The sequence below is a fragment of the Pinus tabuliformis genome, chromosome 7, assembly GCF_031772625.1.
Source record: "Pinus tabuliformis cultivar Carrire ecotype Pingquan chromosome 7, CPIR1, whole genome shotgun sequence".
Lineage (NCBI taxonomy): Eukaryota > Viridiplantae > Streptophyta > Pinopsida > Pinales > Pinaceae > Pinus > Pinus tabuliformis.
In genome coordinates, this window is record NC_142293.1 from 348396469 (window position 1) to 348415818 (window position 19350).

A 19350-nucleotide genomic window follows, 5' to 3' on the forward strand; every position below is an offset into this window, starting at 1 on the left:
TGCATTGGCCACACGCTGAAAAGTGCGAACCCAGTCACGTGGCATGCCAACCACATGATGTTGGATATCCTCAGGAAGGTCCTCTATGGCAGCCATCGGTACTCGGCAGCTCAGTCTCGCCAAGTGTCACTGGACGTTGTTTAGAGTCCGTTCTGTATCAGCAGCCGCCTCTTCGGCTCCTTGGCCACGCCGTCCATGCCGCAGGAACCCATATGGTCGTACCGACCCAATGTCTGGAACATGATCATCATATCAGTGATTTGAATCTCATCAAAAATATTTTTCAAAATTCATCATTATATTTGAACAATCCAAAAAAATCATAAAATTAAAAAATTCTTACCAGTCTCGCCCCATGCTGCGTTTGGTGGTAACGCTAGATCGGGATCTCCTCGGAAATCTAGCCGAGCATAGGGGTAGTCATCCACGAAAATGATCTGCTGATCCCACCAGGTGAAGAAGTCATCGTCGAAGGCAGTCCTTGGGACCTCCCCACCCCCTAGATGTTTCATCAGATTAGCCCACCGGCCCATGCGTGGATCGCGTGGGGTGCTGACGGAAACTGCTACCCTGGGGCGGAGTGCGGGAACCTTCTCGAAAAAGAAAGTGCACAGGATAGTCCCATATCCAAAGTTTTTTGTTTGTCCCCTCCTGATAGAAATGAGTTGGCTCTTCATGTTGGCCAGAAGAGGAGTACACCAGTCGAACACAGTAGTGAGACAGTCAAATGCCATGCTCATGGTCAGCCGTGATGCCTGATGCAGAGAGGACGATCCATTCACTCGAGCTATGGTGAGCAGTATTATCCTCAACGATAAACTTGCCACATGTATGATGGAAATCTGGCTCCCAACCTTCTTGGGATGTCGCGGGCAATATATCTGTACATAGCCCTCTATCGTGAGACTACTCTGTGTCCTGCCCCAGGAATGTACTACCTCTCCCATTCGGGAAAGGCCTGTGATGAAATAGATATCCTCCACTTCTACCCTGAGTGGCATCTGATCAATCATAAAGGCTTCCTCCTCAACGTCCCAATAATCAATGAGCATTTCAAGCAGACGTGTGTTTGCTTTCATATTCGGCAATTTGAAGAATTTAAGCAAACCGCATCCCCGTATGGCATCTAAAGCTTCTGGACTATTCATAACTTCATTATCCACCGCTGTGTGCTCTCTTTCACGCCACGTGACAGGCATTCTGAGAAAAAAATGATTTGTAACCGTTAGTTTTTGTTTAAAAATTGTTCGCGGCGTATACGCGGGTCCCTGTGCACACAGTCGCATATAGGGCCCGCGTGTACGCGGGTTTCATATTACCAACCCGCGTATACGCCACGGAGAAATTTTGGGAAAAAAATTCAACTGTGAAACATTAATCAAAAATCTTAAAACCAGTCACAATCAATTGCAAGCTAAGTATAAGAGTTACCTGGAGATTTTTGACGAATTTGAACAGTTAAATCTGGCTATGGGAAGTTTTCTCCTTTTGATCCAAATCCTTTGCTCTCAAACTCAAATGGTAAACATGGTGAGTCCAAAATCTCTTTTATAAGTTTTGAAAATGAAATTTTTTTTCAAAATTTTATTTTGTTTGGCCTCATGTGACTTTTAACTTGGGAGCTTGGAATGTCGAGATTGGTTTGTTTTACAGGACATTTTGGATGTTTTTCAGTTTTGAGACGGTTCCATGACTGCTGACCTATCATGGCAGGTATCGTTTTCTCACTGCATATAGGTTAGGGACACCATTTTTCCGTTGCATTATGCATACTAGCCTCCATTTGCCGATACATCTGCCATAGGGTCGACCCCATTGTGTTATGGTTCGTAAGCCATCTTCACTCACCAATTCTTTAAATCATGACACGATGGTAGACCCATCCTTTACATGGGCATCGTAGTTAGCACCTCACTGACATTTCTTACCCATGCTGCTCTGATTTGAGTAGGCTCGGGAGTCCTCTATAGCCCCGCCATGACTTATGCGTTGAAGACTCATTCCTCTTTGCTTCTTCGCTTCGTTCTGGTCTTATACCCTAGAGGCTCCTTTGTGTTGAGTTGTACTACTGCATTGCATGTTGACCACTTGCACCTTTTGGCCTAGAGCCGCCTTCACTTGGACTCGTGTTTCTGCCAACTTTTGACCATGACAATTGCAAAATCAACCTTGCATACCTTTGACTTCTGCAACTTGACGCACCTTGACCCATGGAAGGAACACACATTTGAGTGTCACTGACCAGTTTTCACCTCCCTGCATTGAGCATAGGAACGTTCCATTCCCAGGAACTAGATCATATGTTTCACCGACACTCGTTCTTTCCACTATACCATAGCATTCTTTTATTCTTTTTCAAGCTTAACAGAAAAAGACAAAAAAATTAAATATTCCAAAAAAGAGCGGGAACGGGACATTATTTCCATTTATTGTTGGCAGCTAGAGTCAGTCGTGTCGCCCTTGAACAAAGCACTCAAAACAAAGTCTCCTTCACTTGGGTGGGATTTAGTTTGACTTAGGTACGCCTTAACCTTGTTATTGAGTCAGTTCTCCCCTGATTGGTTATCTCTTCCAATCATATGGAGGGTTCGTTCGTGCCTCCTGCATGACGAACTTATACAGAGTCATCATATGCTACCACATAGTCACATTGAGTTGTGCTTTTGTTCAAGGGAAGTTAGCCTGAGTCGGCCTCTCTGCGGTGTCTCTTGACTCATTTTTCAGTTGGCCATCCCTGGTTGTCAGTATCATGTCTATCATCACATCAGCTATATTGGTCCTTTACTCGTGCCGGTTTGAGAAGGTCCCCATTGACTTCTTGCTGGTGGGTCTTGTCCTTATCGACGACGACACCTTGCTCTGAGGACAGGCCTAGAGCCGGACCTTGACCCTATCTTCATTATTGATAGGTCACCTTGTGCTCAACATCGATCAGTATCATGGGTCTTTGACTGAGTGGTTTCCCTTGTGTCCGACATCAGCTTACATTATCACACATTGGTATTCGTGCAGTACCTTGGTTTCCATTTGACCCTATTGGTGGATACCTCGCCTCTGTGTCAACTTTCATTATTGGTTGGTTCAGAGGGTTTCTCTCATGCGCTAGCCACATCTTGTATATTCCGGAAACGTACTTCAGTTCGGTTACTACATCTCTTTCGTCCGATTCCTTCCACATTATTGGCCGACGGGTTACACTCGCACTATATTGATGAAGGATGCCTTAATGCCTTCCTTCTAGCGAATCTTTCCCAATCGACTCTGATTCATTTCTCTGGGGCAAAGATCTAGAGTCCATTTGGCAGTACCTTGGGGTTTGCAGTCATTAGTGGCAGATCCTTCGCTATCGACAGTGGGAAGCCATCATTGTCTCCTGATCGATAGATTCTTACAGGTGTTCGACTCCAACTCATCTACTCACACTTGTTAGATTGTATTGGGTACCTTGACGCTCATTATCATTATCGGTGAGTAGTCTCGCATTTGTTAATGGTATACATCAATGACCGGTAATCAAACGATTTCTCACATGGTCAACTTCAGATCATTTATTCCCATGGTGTAGAAATGTACCACGTCGGTCGGTGAAGACTTCAGGTTGTATCAACATTCATTGGTTCACTTACCACTCCACCTTATATGTTGCAGTCAGTCATGGCGACATTCTATATGCTGGCACCTGAGTTGGTAGTGTAGTACCATCCTATTCCATCATGTTCAGTTGGTACCTTTTGGGATCAGTCTTTGATATCAGTGATCCGTTGCATCTTTCAGCATCATTGACAGTCTTATATGTGATATTTAGACATGTACTTGTTCATCATTATCAGATGATCCATTATGTATTTTCTAGTCATTTATACTTGTATACTTAGTGGATCCCCTTGTACTTGATATGTGGACATGCTTTACTTTTTCTGAGCATGGGTATGCCCACCTCAGACAGTGTTTCTATCTGATCTCCTTTGGTGGCTTGGCAGGCTGAATTCTGGTGAAGTCCTCCTCGGTTTTTGACAGATTTCCTTTCCATGTACTTGCATAATACATTTCGGCCATCATGTACCCCTTCTGACCTCATATATTAGGGGGCATCTGTTATAGCTCCAAATCTCACTCTTATGGTTTGTGATGCTGCACTCATGGCCTAGGGCAACCCCTCCTTCCAGACCTGGTCCTAAAATTTAAAAAACAGTGTTTTATCCCTTATACGCAACATTGCCCTGAGTTAAACACGTGTATACGCGGGTCTGTGTATACCCAACCCACGTATATGTATTAAAACACTTAAAAAATATAAAACTCCTTATTTTTGGGCGGAGATCGCGGGTTTTACCTGCTGATCACCTGTTAGTGCCCGTGGCCCAACTGTTCCCAACCAACTCCCAACTAAAAAACTACTTTGGGAGAGGTATAAAAAGACCTCAAAGGGAAGGCCTAAAGGAGGAGAGAAGAGAGAGAAAGGTTATTATGCTGAGATTTTTCCCTTGACCAGGTCTGAAGTCCCTTGTGCCTTCTACACTTCTGCCATTTGTACAGGAAACCCTTGTTTCCTTGTGTGTTTATGTTCATCCACCATTTATGACATCATGGAGTGAGTCATGGAAGGAGTTTGTTAAAGGCTTGAGGCTGGGACGGATTCAGAAGGAAGCTTTTCTTGGAGCCTGCTGAAGGTGACTCAGGTGAAATTATTCCTTTTTATGTACTTTATTTGTCTATAATAAAAGAAACACATGTCTTGGTTCCCGATATGTTTATGATATTCATGTTTAGAATTCATATGTAAATGGTTGTTTGGATTTCATAACTAACTACCTTTATTTATAACATGAAGATGGTTTCTTTATAAGGTTTTGTCCATATACTATTGTGTTCTTTGGAATTGGTTGTTTTGCAGGACAAAAAAGAAGAAGGGAACTCCAAGAAGGGTTTGGACCCTAAGGGCCTTCTGAAACGTAGGACCTAAGGTACGTACCCTTTACAATAGAATTTGTTTATAATAGCATAATGGCTGTGTGAATGTGTGTTTCTTTGAATAGATAACTTTTAGTCTACTAGGTTTCAACCCAAAAAGCCCTAGGGGAACATTTCCCTCCAACACTATATCTCCTCCCTTGTGTTTCTATCTATCTGGAGTTGTCATGACTTCACAACAGAGATGAACTCTAGGGTTTCCTGAATGAAATTTCAGTGTTTTCCAATTTAGCACAAACAATAGGTTAGAAATGATGAAAACGAGGCTCTAGATAAGGACTTTATGGAAGTTTTAGAATGGAAAACCTTATATAGCAAACTCAGCCAACAAAACTCAACTCTCAAACCCAAAACATCAATTGAAACATTTTTTGCTTATAGTGAGAAAATTTAAAAACATAGGTGCAGCAAGAAAGCACATCACATGAGAGAAAAAGTGTTTCTTGATCCTTGAGGGTAGCAGCAACAAGATTTAAGGTTTCAAACCAACTAAAAATAATGTCAATATTCAAAACATGGGTGGAAAATAAAACTAAACTATTTGATGGAGGTGAAAACATAAAACGTAACGACTAAGGTAAAGTGTAGCATATTCTCCAGGCCCAGACAAGAAACACAATGAGCTTATGAATTCAAGGTTTGAAAGGCCACTAATGCATTTTTCTCAATAGCTAAGGGTAATTTTGAAAACATGCAAGACAAATGATTCAAGAAGACAAGGAATTGAAACCTGAAAATAATGATAACCACTTGGCTTGAAGGAGCGGAGCGACTGTGTGTGAGTGCAGTGCATCTCATAACCATTGTACTGGTGATGATGTCATGGCACAATGTGATTTTGACACCCTAATAGACCATACTAACCCTACAAATATGTGTTAATGATGAAAAGACAAGACACACTATGACCTCACTCATGATTTTTTATGAGACATGACCCTAAATTCACTTAACTCAACTTTTAGGAAATCATAAACTATATTTACATCAGTCTTTCACACACTCTGACATAATTACATCAAAAATGAAATATTTCATTATTACAAAGACCAATAGATTGATCTCTAAGAGATGATAGCTCAACCTATACACATTTTCCAAAATAAATTGAAAAGACAAAACTTGTTTTTGACTACTATAATATAGGAAACTAACATGTGAGACTTCATCCACTTTGTGGTTCATGCCGAAAGAACCTGTGTTGAGTAGGTTTGTTGGCCAAATTGTGCTAAAAATCTCAGGTTTGTTGGAATCATGTAGCAAGGATTGTAGCAAGGAGTAATGGTTACTCTGTGTATACAGACAAAATGGTGATAATATTTCATAGTATTATTGGTTTATGTTAGGGCTATTAATTGCTTAAACAAAAACTAATAACATAAATATTAATATTATCATGTTGAAAATGCAACAAGAAAATCCTAATTTAATTGTGTCCTTGAATTAAGTTAGGAATAAAATTGCAATTCCACATCACATGACAACTTGTATTAGTTAACTAAGTAAATTTGACGTAGTCGACTCAGTTGATTTGAGTTGAGGGTCTAACTTGAGTCATGTAGAGTGTCTCCTACATTATAGGAGCCATGGTTGAGTTTATTTTTAGTTGTAATTAATTAATTTAGTTTAACTGAGTTAAAGTTAGTTAAAGTAGTTCCAAATGTTGGAGGAACTAGTGGGAGGTCTAGTAGTGGGGTGCTACCTGTAGTGATCAACTAGTTAACTGATTATTCACTCATAAATAACTCATACATGTCAGATTTGAGATTTACCCAATTGAGGTTGGAGTTCAGGGATAGTGTACTATCAGTTGTGTAATCATCTAAATTGTACAAGTGGTGCATGTATTCAGAGGAAGGCCTATGATGGATTGTGCAATTCCATTGGGGAATTTCCCTAACTAATAGGGGGCTAATTCCAAGGAAACAATGCAAGGAAATAGGGACTTGGGAGAGCGAGAAAATGGCTAATTATTTTATAAGGCTTGTCTACGAAGTTGTGAGATAGATAGAGATAGTGCAGAGGTTGCTCGGGCTTGACCAAAGCATTCTAATCTTCTCATATTTTCTAACTGATGCAATATACAGATGGTAGGGGTTTTTAGTTGTGGCTTTCGCTAGGAAATCATTGTGTGATATTTTGATCAAATTATTTCTCTTGTATGCATCATGATTTCACGGTCGTTTAATTGTTTCCGCTGATGAGAAGAGTAGATTCAAGACTATTGTTTTAGTAAATTACAATTAGTAGTTTGAATCTACAAGGAATTTCTACATGGTATCAAAGCATAAATCACTCTAGAAGAGGAGAATATGAGTTTGTCTTTTGCAGGTGAAATCAAATTTGCAATATCATTCTTCAAAGTCGGTAGGATGTCATTCTATTGATTGAGACTCGAATATGCCCTTGAGGGTAGTTATAACTATATTTCTTGGAAGGACAAGATGGAGGCAGTGTTGTAAGACAATAGGTTGAAGGAATTCATAGGCACTAATATTCCTAAACCAACTTATTCTCAAGATTTGGCAAAGTGGAGAAAATGTATTGCAAAGGTAATAATCATTATCCTAGAAGGAGTTCAAGATCATATTGTCTCAAACCTCCATGGAAAGGATCCTCCATATGCAATGTGGAAGGCCTTGACAAACCTGTTTCAAAACAACATTGATCACAAAAAGCTCTCACTGAAGGACAAGCTTAGAAAAATCAATATGGAGAAGGGAGACACAATACCAAAGTACTTGACCAAGTTCACCCAATGTTGGGATGAGATTGGAAATGTTAGTGTTAGAGTTGTTGAAGATGATCTGGTTAGCCTAGCACTTCTAGGCCTTCCCAAGAGCTAGCATAGCTACCAAGATTCGATAAATGGGAGGGAGAAGCTACCAAAGTGGGAGCGTTTGTGGTCTGACTTGGAGAAGTAAGAGATTTGGTGGAACACAAGAGGTGGAACATCATCCAAGCATGATGATGAGGAGAATTGTGCCTTAGTTGAAAAGGTGAAGAAAGAGAAAGGGAAGTCATCCCATTCCAAATCAGATTCTAGTCAGGGTTGAAAGAAAAAGGACTTGTCGAATATTAAATGTTTTCACTATGACAAGTTTGGACACTATGCCACGAAGTGTACACACAATAAGGCCAACAAGAATCCCTCAGGAGGAGTAGTAGGTGAAGCTCTTGCTTCACATTTTGAGTTTGATTTCACCCTCATCGCTTGCATGGTGACATCGGTGATGGGTAGTGTGTGGTATCTAGATAGTGGAGCCTCATTCCATATGACCAAAAACAAAGAATTCTTCAATGACTTGGAGGAGAAGGACCTCCAGATGCACAATGGGAGATGATGGAAGGTATAGCACGACTGATATTAGTACTATTACTTGTAAGAGGGATTTTGATTCTCCTCTCACATTAAAAGATGTCATTTATGTTCTGGGTCTAAAGAATAATTTGGTTTTATTTTCTTTGTTTGATGTTATGCAATGAGCTCACAAAATAGAAGAAGAGATGGATCAACGACTTCAACATTAGCCTCTTCGAGGGGGAAAACTCCTTTACATTACACAAATGAATAATTCTTGTATGATCCAAATGACAAGGCCTCCTTTCTATATATAGGATTCTAAGGGGTCACAATATAATCAGATCCTACATAACAATAATGTTATAACGACACAACAATAACAATAGTGGGGCTTCTATGGGGCATAATAATAACAATATGGGGACTACATGGGCACAAAAATATAGTAAGGGGGTTGCAATAATGGGCTACACTAGTAGTATAGGGACCTAACATGTCCCTCTCCTTCAAAAAGGTGTTGTCCTCAGTGCTTGAGTAGATTCGGATGCATTTGCATAAAAATATCATCCTCCCATGTAGAATATTCAATGGTTAAGTTCTTTCACTTGATGAGATACTATGAATTTGATCGATTTCATAGTTGTCGGGTTCTTATTTCCATGATTTATTTAGGTTTCAATATGATTTTTCCTTCCTCGTCAGGTTCTAGAAATATTGTTTGAACTAGGAGCTCATCACCTTTAACCTTCTTTAAGCATGAAACATGGAAAACTGGGTGAACTCAGGAAGATGCAGGAAGCTCCAATTTGTATGCAATAGTGCCAGTCTTTTGCAATGCCTTGTAAGGACCACAGTACTTTGGTTATAATTTATTATCCTTCTTAGCTTTCTTGAGGGACATTTGTTTGTATGGTTGTAGCCGTAAAAATACCCAGTTGCTTACATCAAAACTTATTTTGCCGCAATGTTCATCTACCTGTTGTTTCTTTTGATTCTATGCTAAAGTGAGGTTATCCTTTAAGAGTTGGAGAACTTTTTGTTGATGCTTGACGTGATCTTCCACTACTTGAAACCTAGAATTTTCTCTTAAAGATGATGTGATGAATGGTGGATGATATCCATAAAATGCCATAAATGGGGTCATTTTTGTTGAAGCATTATACCACCATTCAACCAAAGGTAACCACTTGACCCATTCTGTTTGTTTATCAAATATGAATCAACGAAGATATCCTTCCAAACATTTGTTGATTATCTTCGTCTGTCCATCTACATTGAGAGTTTGAGGAGTCATAACTCCTACCAATGCATTACAAGATATGGTCATATTCATTTATTCTTTCTCTGGGTTGGTTCTTGGTGTATATCTTCTTCTCTTGACGTTTCTTGATCATTTTCTTCCTCCTATTCACAATCTATGTAGAACAATTTATTCTCAACACACTTATGACCTTTAAATTTATTTTCTATCACAATTGTAACAATGCCCTTTTCTTCTTTTTTATTCCAATTTTTGTGGTGTCAACCTTGTAGGTTGTGGATTTCTAGGAGCAACAAAACTTCCATTTTTATAGTTGCAAGTGGTAGGATTCCTTGTTGCCATGATTTTTCTTTCATTATTTCTTGCCAACCTAACTTCTCCAATGAATTAGGTTCCTAAAGACAGACCTCATGTTGGATGTTATCCTTTAAAGTCCCTATGAAGACATCAATCCTATGCTCCTTTAGAATATCATTTACCCTTATATTCGATTTTTGGAAGTCCTCAATGTGCTCCACCATTGAACCCTTTTGTTTGATATTTATCAATTGGCTAAAGAAGGTGTTTCTCTTTGTATCTTCATAATGTTCAATGATTTCCTTTGTAAAAATTGACCAGGTGACAAGTGGTTTACGAGAACAAATCCCTCTATACCATACAAACTGATTGGGTTCTAAATATAAAGATGTAATATGTACCTTTTTTGAGGGTTTCACATCATGTAGATCAAAATGTTGCTCCATATGTAGTATCCAAGTTATTGGATCCTGGTCATCAAACTTCCTCATCAATATTTGGGACGTGGTGGGTCTTTCCAACGTTAGAGTCTATGACATCATGATTAACATTTCTTGTGTTCTCATCATGAGCTTCCTCTACTACCTTTTCACCAATAGGAAGTCTTTCTTGTAGAAACTTTGTCAAACCTTCCATGTCTTTCTTCAAATATTCCATGTTCCCTTTCAGTTTTTCTTATATACCATCGATCTTAGATTCAGTTACTTTTTGTGAGAGCGAAATTTGTTGCTCTTGGTCTCCTAATTTCGATATATCATGTTGCATTTCTTCCTCTTCTTCATGTGTCATAGTAGAGATTTCGGGTTGCTTACTAGGTGTTTACATTTATTTTTTTTGGGTCACCAATTAATGATAATTATGCACAATTCCCTTTGGATCATTTAAAACTACTTTCTCAAACAAAACTTATGGAAAAAAAAAAAAAAAACTACACACCATTTTTTTCGCTTTGTTGGAGCTCAATATTTGAATATGTATCTCTACAATTTTGGTTCTCCAAGGTCTGAAATTGTGTCTTGTGGTAGCCCTTTGAATCCTCTTTCCAACCCCACAAGTCTAATCGAAATTGGATTCACCAAGAAAGTGTTATGCCCAATATTCCACGATGACCTCATTATAGACTGGTTCAGTAGAGGAAACTTGTACGAAGCGCCATGTATCACTTTTTCGAACTTCAGCCCTGAAAATGATACCCACCAAACTGAATTTCATCTTATTTCTGTCAGTTTTTACAAAATTTGAATCCAATGCTCAGAGAGAAAGTTATGATGATTTTCCCAAGGTCATCCATTTGAGATTGAATTATGGAGCCTAGAAAAACCCTAACTTCCTCAGATCATATCTCTGAAAACATAGTAGGAAAAGATCTGAAATGCATACATGAGTTTCACCACGATTTCGGATCAAATGGGTGTTAATTTCAGCTTCTGAATATTTGTAAAAAAAACATTATAGCGAAAATTCCACGATAACCTGTTTGAAGCAGCGAAACCCTAGAATCCAAAGCTCTGATACCAAATGTTATGCAACCAACTCACAAAATAAAAGATAAGATAGATCAAATACTTCAAAATTAGCCTCGTAGAGGGGGAAACCTCCTTTACATTACACAAATGAACAATTCTTGGATGATCCAAATGACAATACCTCCTTTCTATATATAGGAGTCTAATGGGTCACAATATAATCAGAGTGTACATAACAATAATATTGTAAAGGCACAACAATAACAATAGTGGGGCTTCTATGGGGCACAATAATAACAATATTGGGACTACATGGGCACAACAATACAGTAAGGGGTTTCACTAATAACAATAAGGGGATACATTAGTGATGATGATGATGATGATGGTTAACGTCCACTGAGACCAAATTGGTCTATCGAACCTATAATTTTCTTAGTTTTTAATTATCTGGCTCCTCGTCTTTCTTGGTGAGATTGGTGCTGTAGCTTTCTTTTTTTTCTCTACGGTCTTCCAACTTCCTTTGTCTTGCATCTCTTTCATCTCTTCTGGTTCTTGGGACATTGGTGTTTTAGCTTCGCGATCTATTGTGTTCGTCCTTTTGAGGATAGTTGGAGAAGAAGTTTGGTCTAGGAGATCTGCTTTGCTGTTAAATGAAGATTTATTTTGTGCGGTATTCGAATCTTCATCACTGTTGATCTGTTGGGCGGGACTTTCTCCCCGCTTGTGTTGAGAGTTGTTTCTTTCTTGCCCGATTTCTGGTGATTCAGAGTTTTCTCTAGAGTATTCTTCTTTGATGACAGTGTAGTGTTCTTTTTCTGCTCCTTCCCACCATGTAGATCTGTGGTGGTTTTTTCTAGCAGAATTTTTCTGGGAGGCTTTTGGGCAATTTTTGGCTAGATGGCCTGTCTCAAAGCAGGATCGACATCTGAAGAGGATACTTTCATAATCGAGTTTCTGGTTCCACACATAGTCTTTACTTGTTAGGTTTATTTCAGCTGGGAATCTGGCGCTGAAGTCCATTTCCACACAGATGCGTGCATAGGTGGTTTTGGCATATTCCTCTATTTCTGGGCACCTACAGTAAAATTTCCCAATTGAATTTCCAATGGCTTTTAGCGAGGAGAGATTCCATAGATGCAAGGGTAGACTTGGCAATCTCACCCAAACTGGTGCTGAGGTTATGATTGCTGTAGAGGGATCAAATGATGGGTTCCATGGCTTCACGAATAGCCCTGATTTTTCCCAAAACACCCCTCTCCTAACATGCCCCTCTCCTTCAAAAAAGTGTTGTTTGTCCTCAATTCTTGAGTAGTTCTAGATGATTCTGTATTAAAATCTCATCCTCCCATGCGGAATATTTAGCAGTTAAGTTCTTCCACTTGATGAGATACTCTAAAATTGATCAATTCCATAGCTGTTGGGTTCTTATTTTCATGATTGCTTTAGGTTTCAATAAGATTTTTCCTTGCTCATCAAGTTCAAGAAATATTGTTTGAACTCGGATCTCATCACCTATAACCTTGTTTAAGCATGAAACATGGAAAACTGGGTGCACCTGGGAAGATGCAGCAAGCTCCAATTTGTATGCCATAGTACCAATCGTTTGCAATGCCTTGTAAGGACCATAGTACTTTGGTGATGATTTATTATCCTTCTTAGCTTGCTTGAGGGACATTTGTTTTTATGGTTGTAGCCGTTGTTGGGAACAGGATCCCCCAAGGATAGTTTTGGGGCTAAAAGCCTGTGTTTTTGTCAAATTTTGTAATAAAATTGTAAAGTCTTAGCATTTTGTGGTTGTGGAGCACGAAGGTGTCATTAGTCATAAAGGGTTGTCTGCCCTTATTCTTGTAAAGTAAATTCGGTTGTAAAATATCTACCCATGGTCTGCAGACCATGCGATTGTATGAAAAGAGCTAAGTAAGCTCTAAGTGGAATAGTCGCTAAGACAGTCATAGCTTTGAAGTAAAAGTCTAAGTTTCAGGTCGTGGTGTAGGTAGCGGCTCTACAGCTAAGTGCGCAGAGGCCTAGGGTGGAAGTCTACAACTAAGTGTGCATACCCCTACAACTATGCACAGGGTGTATAGAGTCTGTAATCACTTGAAGATATCAATAAAGAGAAGTATTCTGCAAATTCTGTGTCCTTGTTCAGGTTAATGCATCTTGTTGTATTGTGTATGAATTTCATTTATAATGCTTATATGACACATGAATGTATGTAATTATGTTGGTTAAGTAAATTCAAGTAAGAACATCTGTTTATGCGGTGCTAACTCAGACTGATTAATAAAATAAGTAAGACACTTATACTAGTTTGGGAATCTGCACGATACACTGCCCTAGTAGTGCAAAAGTACCTGAGCCATAGGTTAGGGCTGCGTGAAGGTCAATTATACCTTTTCGTGGAGGTACTGAAGGGCGGAATAGAGGGCTAGGCTGGCAAGCCCTAGAACTAAGTGACCTGCACGAAGGTAGGAATAGAACGAATAAACCGACATCACGACCATCTCAAGGTGTATAAACTTGGTTTCAACATCCCCCCATACTACTTCGGGTGAAACTTCATTCCGTGCTCCACAAGCTGATGCCGAAAGGGCTAGTATTGTAGGGATTTGTTTGGCTAACTAACACTGAACTTGGGTCAAGCCACAACAAGCCAACAAATTGTTCCGTTGTTGAGACCGTAATTTGCATAAGAGATGTGTGATGCCATATCACTAGAATCCAACTAAGAAAGAGATCGGAGATTGGTTGGATAGGAAGATCCACGAATTCGCGGTGTGGAAAACAGAAACCCGCAACTGAAAAAGGAACAGTGACTAGGTAGGTACCTATATACAGAGAACCATGAGATATTTTTCTGCTCCTTTCCAGTTGAGCTATACAAGTGGATCGCGAAGCTAGCAAATAGCCAAGGAAGGTGGAGATTTAATGGTCCTATTGTTTGGACCCCGAAGGTAGTATAGAGATTGGAAGCATCGGAGGATAAGATCAACCACGATGTCGATCATTGGCTCAATCGCGTCATAGGAGGTTTTGTAACTAAATTCTCGGTCGATACTTTAGTCAACTACAGTGAGGCGAAGCGATGCTTTTTCAAAGGTCCATGAGGTAAGTACTTGAAATATTTGAATACCTGGATTAAAATGTTATTGTGCGAAAAACGGGTTATGCAACTATCTTGATGTCTGGGGCTACGCAAAGTAGAAAAACTTACAGGAATGAAGGGATAAAGGATCCTTAATATAGTCCATTAATTTTGCCTCCATGAGGTGATGAAGAAGGAGTAGCGCAGGCTTATCCACGAAGTGTTACTCAGTTAATAAGACAAGGATCCACACGACTACCACATCCACCCACACCACCTCCACCTTCACCACCATCACCAACAACTTCACTCGTACCACCTCCGCCTCCACCATAGTTCAGTATGGAAAGCTCAATAAAGCTGCCTTTGTTCAAAGGCTTAGGAAATGAGGACCCGGAGAAATTCTGGTTCGCCGTGAAAGCTGTATGGGAATCTCAAGGAGTTACAGATGATCACATGAAGAAGGCAACACTGGTTAGTGCTCTGTAGGATCGCGCGCTAACCTGGTACATCAAGTACTCTAATGATAACCCAAATGCTGGAGTGGTAGACATCTAGACCGCGCTGAATAAAGAATTCAGTAGGCCTAAATCTGAAGCATAGTCTATTGTGGGGTTCAAGGAAATCGCGATGCAACCAAGTGAGACACCTTGGGAATTAGATCAGAGGCTGAAGTGTAAAATCTATGAAGCTAACATGAATGTAACAGAAAGACAACATCGCAAATGGTTTGTGGCTTCGCTCCTACCACACTTAAGGGTTGCGTTGTCACAACAGAAGATAACGACTCAGGCAGAGGCCTTAGAGATTGCAATGAGACTGCATGAAACACTGATGCAAGATCCAAATCTGGGGGTTCAACAGATCCATGCACAGTTGAAAAATATTTTCCTTGAGATGCAAAGTTTCAAGTAGGATAGAACAGTTCGACCAAAGGTGCGCGAAGAGGTATGGTGCCTGAAATGTAAGGGTCAGGGGCATGACAAATACCATTGCCCGTTCTTTGCAAACTATATTGCAGGATGAGGATCGATGCCTTTGAGGTCAAAAGCTTAGGCAGGACCAAGTGCAGGGCCTGCATTATGGTGCACTATATGTCAGGTAGCAGGAAAACATGCCACGGATAACTGTCATTTGCTGCAAAAGTTTGTACAGACACCAAAACAACTGTTTTGCAACTTCTGTAGGTCGGTAGGGTATGATGAGCGTAATTGCAGAAGTTATGAACTAATGATGGATAAAACTCCCACCTATAGGTTTCAGGCATAAATGTGACCCCCTTACCAAAGCGTGGGGCAAGCACGGACAGGATTTCAGGGGCGCGAACGAGTCTGAGGCAGAGGGGGACCTAGCATAGGTCGGTGACAGCTAATCTTCTTTAATTGCGGAGGACTAGGACATTATGCCTGTGATTGCACTAACCCAACACATCCGTCATGCAAGTATTGCACTCTGTTTGATCATGAAATAGAAGACTATCCCATGCTGATAGAAAAGATACATGACAAAGGGGCGCTACCACCTCAATCGACTCAAAACCTGCAAATGATGAGGTCTAAGCTGCGCGAAGATGATCTGAACATGAATATAGTGCTCTGAAGAAGAATCACAATAGGATATCACAAGGGAAAACAACCCAAAGACAGTACATGGGTTCTCATGGCTCTAGTGAAGGAGGCTAAATTTGATCTAGAGCGCGCACGTGAAACATTCATGGAAGTGAAAAAGAGCTTCGTTGACGCCTCCACCTCGGGAAGAAAGGATAAGCCTGATCAGAAGATGGACCCTTCTATGCTTACAACTTTCCTGGAGACCTACATGAAGTTACTACATGATAGTAAGGCTATGAATGGGTTACAAGAGCTCATAAAAAGATGCGTCGGAAACACTCCGGGTGAGTCGCACGTAGTATGGAAGATTGGTAAGCATAAAACAAGGACATGACGCAATATGAGGCTGACCACGCAGATAGGAGAGTATGAAATGGATCAGGTTATTTTGGACCTGGGGTCAAATGAAAACGTCCTACCAAAGCAGACTTGGGAACAGATGGGGAGACCCGTGCTACAGTGGTATTTGATCCAACTAAGGATGGTGAATCAGCAGAAGATCATCCCCATGGAGCAGCTATAAGGGGTGACTGTAGATATTGAAGGCATGAGCGTGGTGGCTGACTTTGAAGTAATAGAAATTGTGGATGATAGCAACCCCTACCCTGCGCTCCTTGGCATTGATTGGGCTACTGATATGAACGGTGTAATCAACCTAAAGAAGTGAAAAATGATATTTGATAAGAAATCGCTTCGTGTAATAGTACCCCTAGATCCTGCTGAAGGATCGCACTATACTGAACCATTTCGCAATTATGAGAGTGATGACAATCTAGACTGTATCTATAAGATAACGGCGTGAGACCAAGATTGGGTGAATCCAACAACGGACGGACAAATTACATGGGATCGCAAGAGTTCCTGCACCTTGGACTCTGATGAAGAATTAGAGCACTGACAGAATCGGTTACATGAAGTAACTACACTAAGCTAAAACATGATGACCCGGTCACTGCGATGTGTGTCGTCAGAGGTAAGGAATCTGCCCACTTATGATGGCCTGAACGATGTATATATTTTTTTTAATGCCTTTGAGAGGGAGGTACCAGAAAAGCAGTGCTTCCAGGCATTGGACTAGGCATGGTGTGCTACGCCCACAATATGGTGGGGTATGCACAAGGGAAGCTTTGATGATTGGTGCGAATGTAGGAGGATGATGAGAACACACTTTGGGAAGCCAAAGGTACAAATGACAGAAGTATGATGGGTAGGATGATCTGCGCGTGAACATGGAAAAATGGGCTTAGGCTTATGGAGAGAAGCCCCAACTTGAATGGGTGCACTTGTTCTATCACACCCTGGATGTCATCCCGATGAACTAGTACGTAGAAACAGAGCTTCGCCATAATATACGTGAATGGGATATTTTACACGAGGGATTCATAATGACATTCATCTTTGAATATGGGTTTGAATGTATTGATGAGGCACTACAAGAGGTGAAAGCAACAATCTTCAGGATACTACAGGATCCTTTGGACCTGATTCATCCTGATTGGACCACTCAGTTGAGTCACACGCTGGAATGTGATAACGTAACTACGGAAGAAGAGGATGAGGATCCGCGAAAGATCAACATCCTTGAAATAGAAGGTCATCGCGAGGTTGAAGGACCACAAATCGAGAATCCTGATATAACTGTGCCACTAAAAATGAAATAGGTAAACATTGGTACAGAGGAAGAGTCCAAATTCGTGAAGATTGGAGATTACTAGGATGATGCAACAGTAGATAAGGTTGCTAAATTTCTCCACAAATACAAGGATTTATTGCCTACCAAGTTTACGGATCTAAAAGGGATAATCGGGGACCTAGGTGTTATGAAGATCACGTTGAAGCCCGAAGCGAAGCTAGTTAAGTAAAGACCTTACCATCTCAATCTGAAGTATAAGGAGAAGGTCTGCTTAGGGCTTGACAAGATGCTCACAGCAGGCATCATTGAGCCCATGGAAGAATCTGACTGGGTAAGCCCAATGGTGGTACAAGAGAAGAAGCAGAAGGATGAAATAAGGATATGCGTCGATCTCAAAAATATGAATGACGCTTGCGTACATGATCCTTTCCTGACTCCATTCACTGATGAATTGTTGGACAATATAGGTGGCCAGGAAGCATATTCCTTCACTGATGGGTTCTCTGGGTACCATCATATCAAAATCGTGCCAGAGGATAGGAGCAAGATGACCTTCGCAACTGAGTGGGGGTGTTTCCAGACATTATAATGCCATTTGGATTGAAGAATGCGCCTACAATTTTTTCATGCGTAGTCATTACTGCATTCAAGGAATTTATTCATAAGTTCCTAGAGGTATACTTTGATGACTGGACTGTGTTTGGGCTAGTGAAACACCATGTCGGTAGTTTACACCTAATGCTAGATACTTGTCGAAGATACCAGATTGCGCTCAATCTGAAGAAGTACCTATTTTGTGTTCCTTTTGGGACCCTGCTGGGTCACGTGGTTTGCAGGTAGGGACTGATGGTAGATCCCATGAAGATCACAGTGATATTAAACTTGGAAGCACCGAGGAGTGTGAAACAGCTACGCGCTACCCTAGGACATACAGGATATTACAGAAAGTTTATCAAAGGATAGGCCCAGATCACCGCACCTATGGAGCAGTTATTGAAGAAGGATGTCACATTCTATTGGAATGAGGACTGTAAGAAGAGCTTGGATGTATTGAAAGAAACGATGTTCACCGCACCGATTTTAGTCTTCCCATATTGGAAGAAGGAGTTTCATGTACATGTCGATGCGTCATGTATAGCACTAGGAGTAGTACTAACATAGGATGGCAGAGGAGACTTGGACCATCCTATTACATTTACAAGCAAAAGGTTATCCAAGGCATAGAAGAACTATTCCACCACCGAGCGCAAAGGGTTAGCTATGGTATATGCACTCTAGAAGTTTAGACACTACTTGCTGGGAGGTAATTTTAAGATGTATATGGACCACTCTGTGCTAAAGTACCTGGTCAATAATCCTGTGTTGTGGGGAAGAATCTGCAGGTGGCTGTTATTGTTCCAGGAATATGATTTTGAATTTATTATGAAGCTTGGATGACTAAATTCAGGACCAGACCATCTGTCACGCATCGAAATAGGGGGAGAGCCCACTAATTTGGAGGAGGGACTACTTGACACACAGCTCTTTGCGGTGCACATCGCGGATGGTCATTTTTAGGATATAATACACTTCCTGATGACAGGACTTACCCCAGAGGGATACACTATCCAACAGAAGAAGGAGTTAGTGGTGCGCGCGGCGGATTTTTCTATCATTGCTGGGAATCTATACAAAATGGGGTCTAATGAGATATTGCGACGATATGTACCAGAGTTTGAAA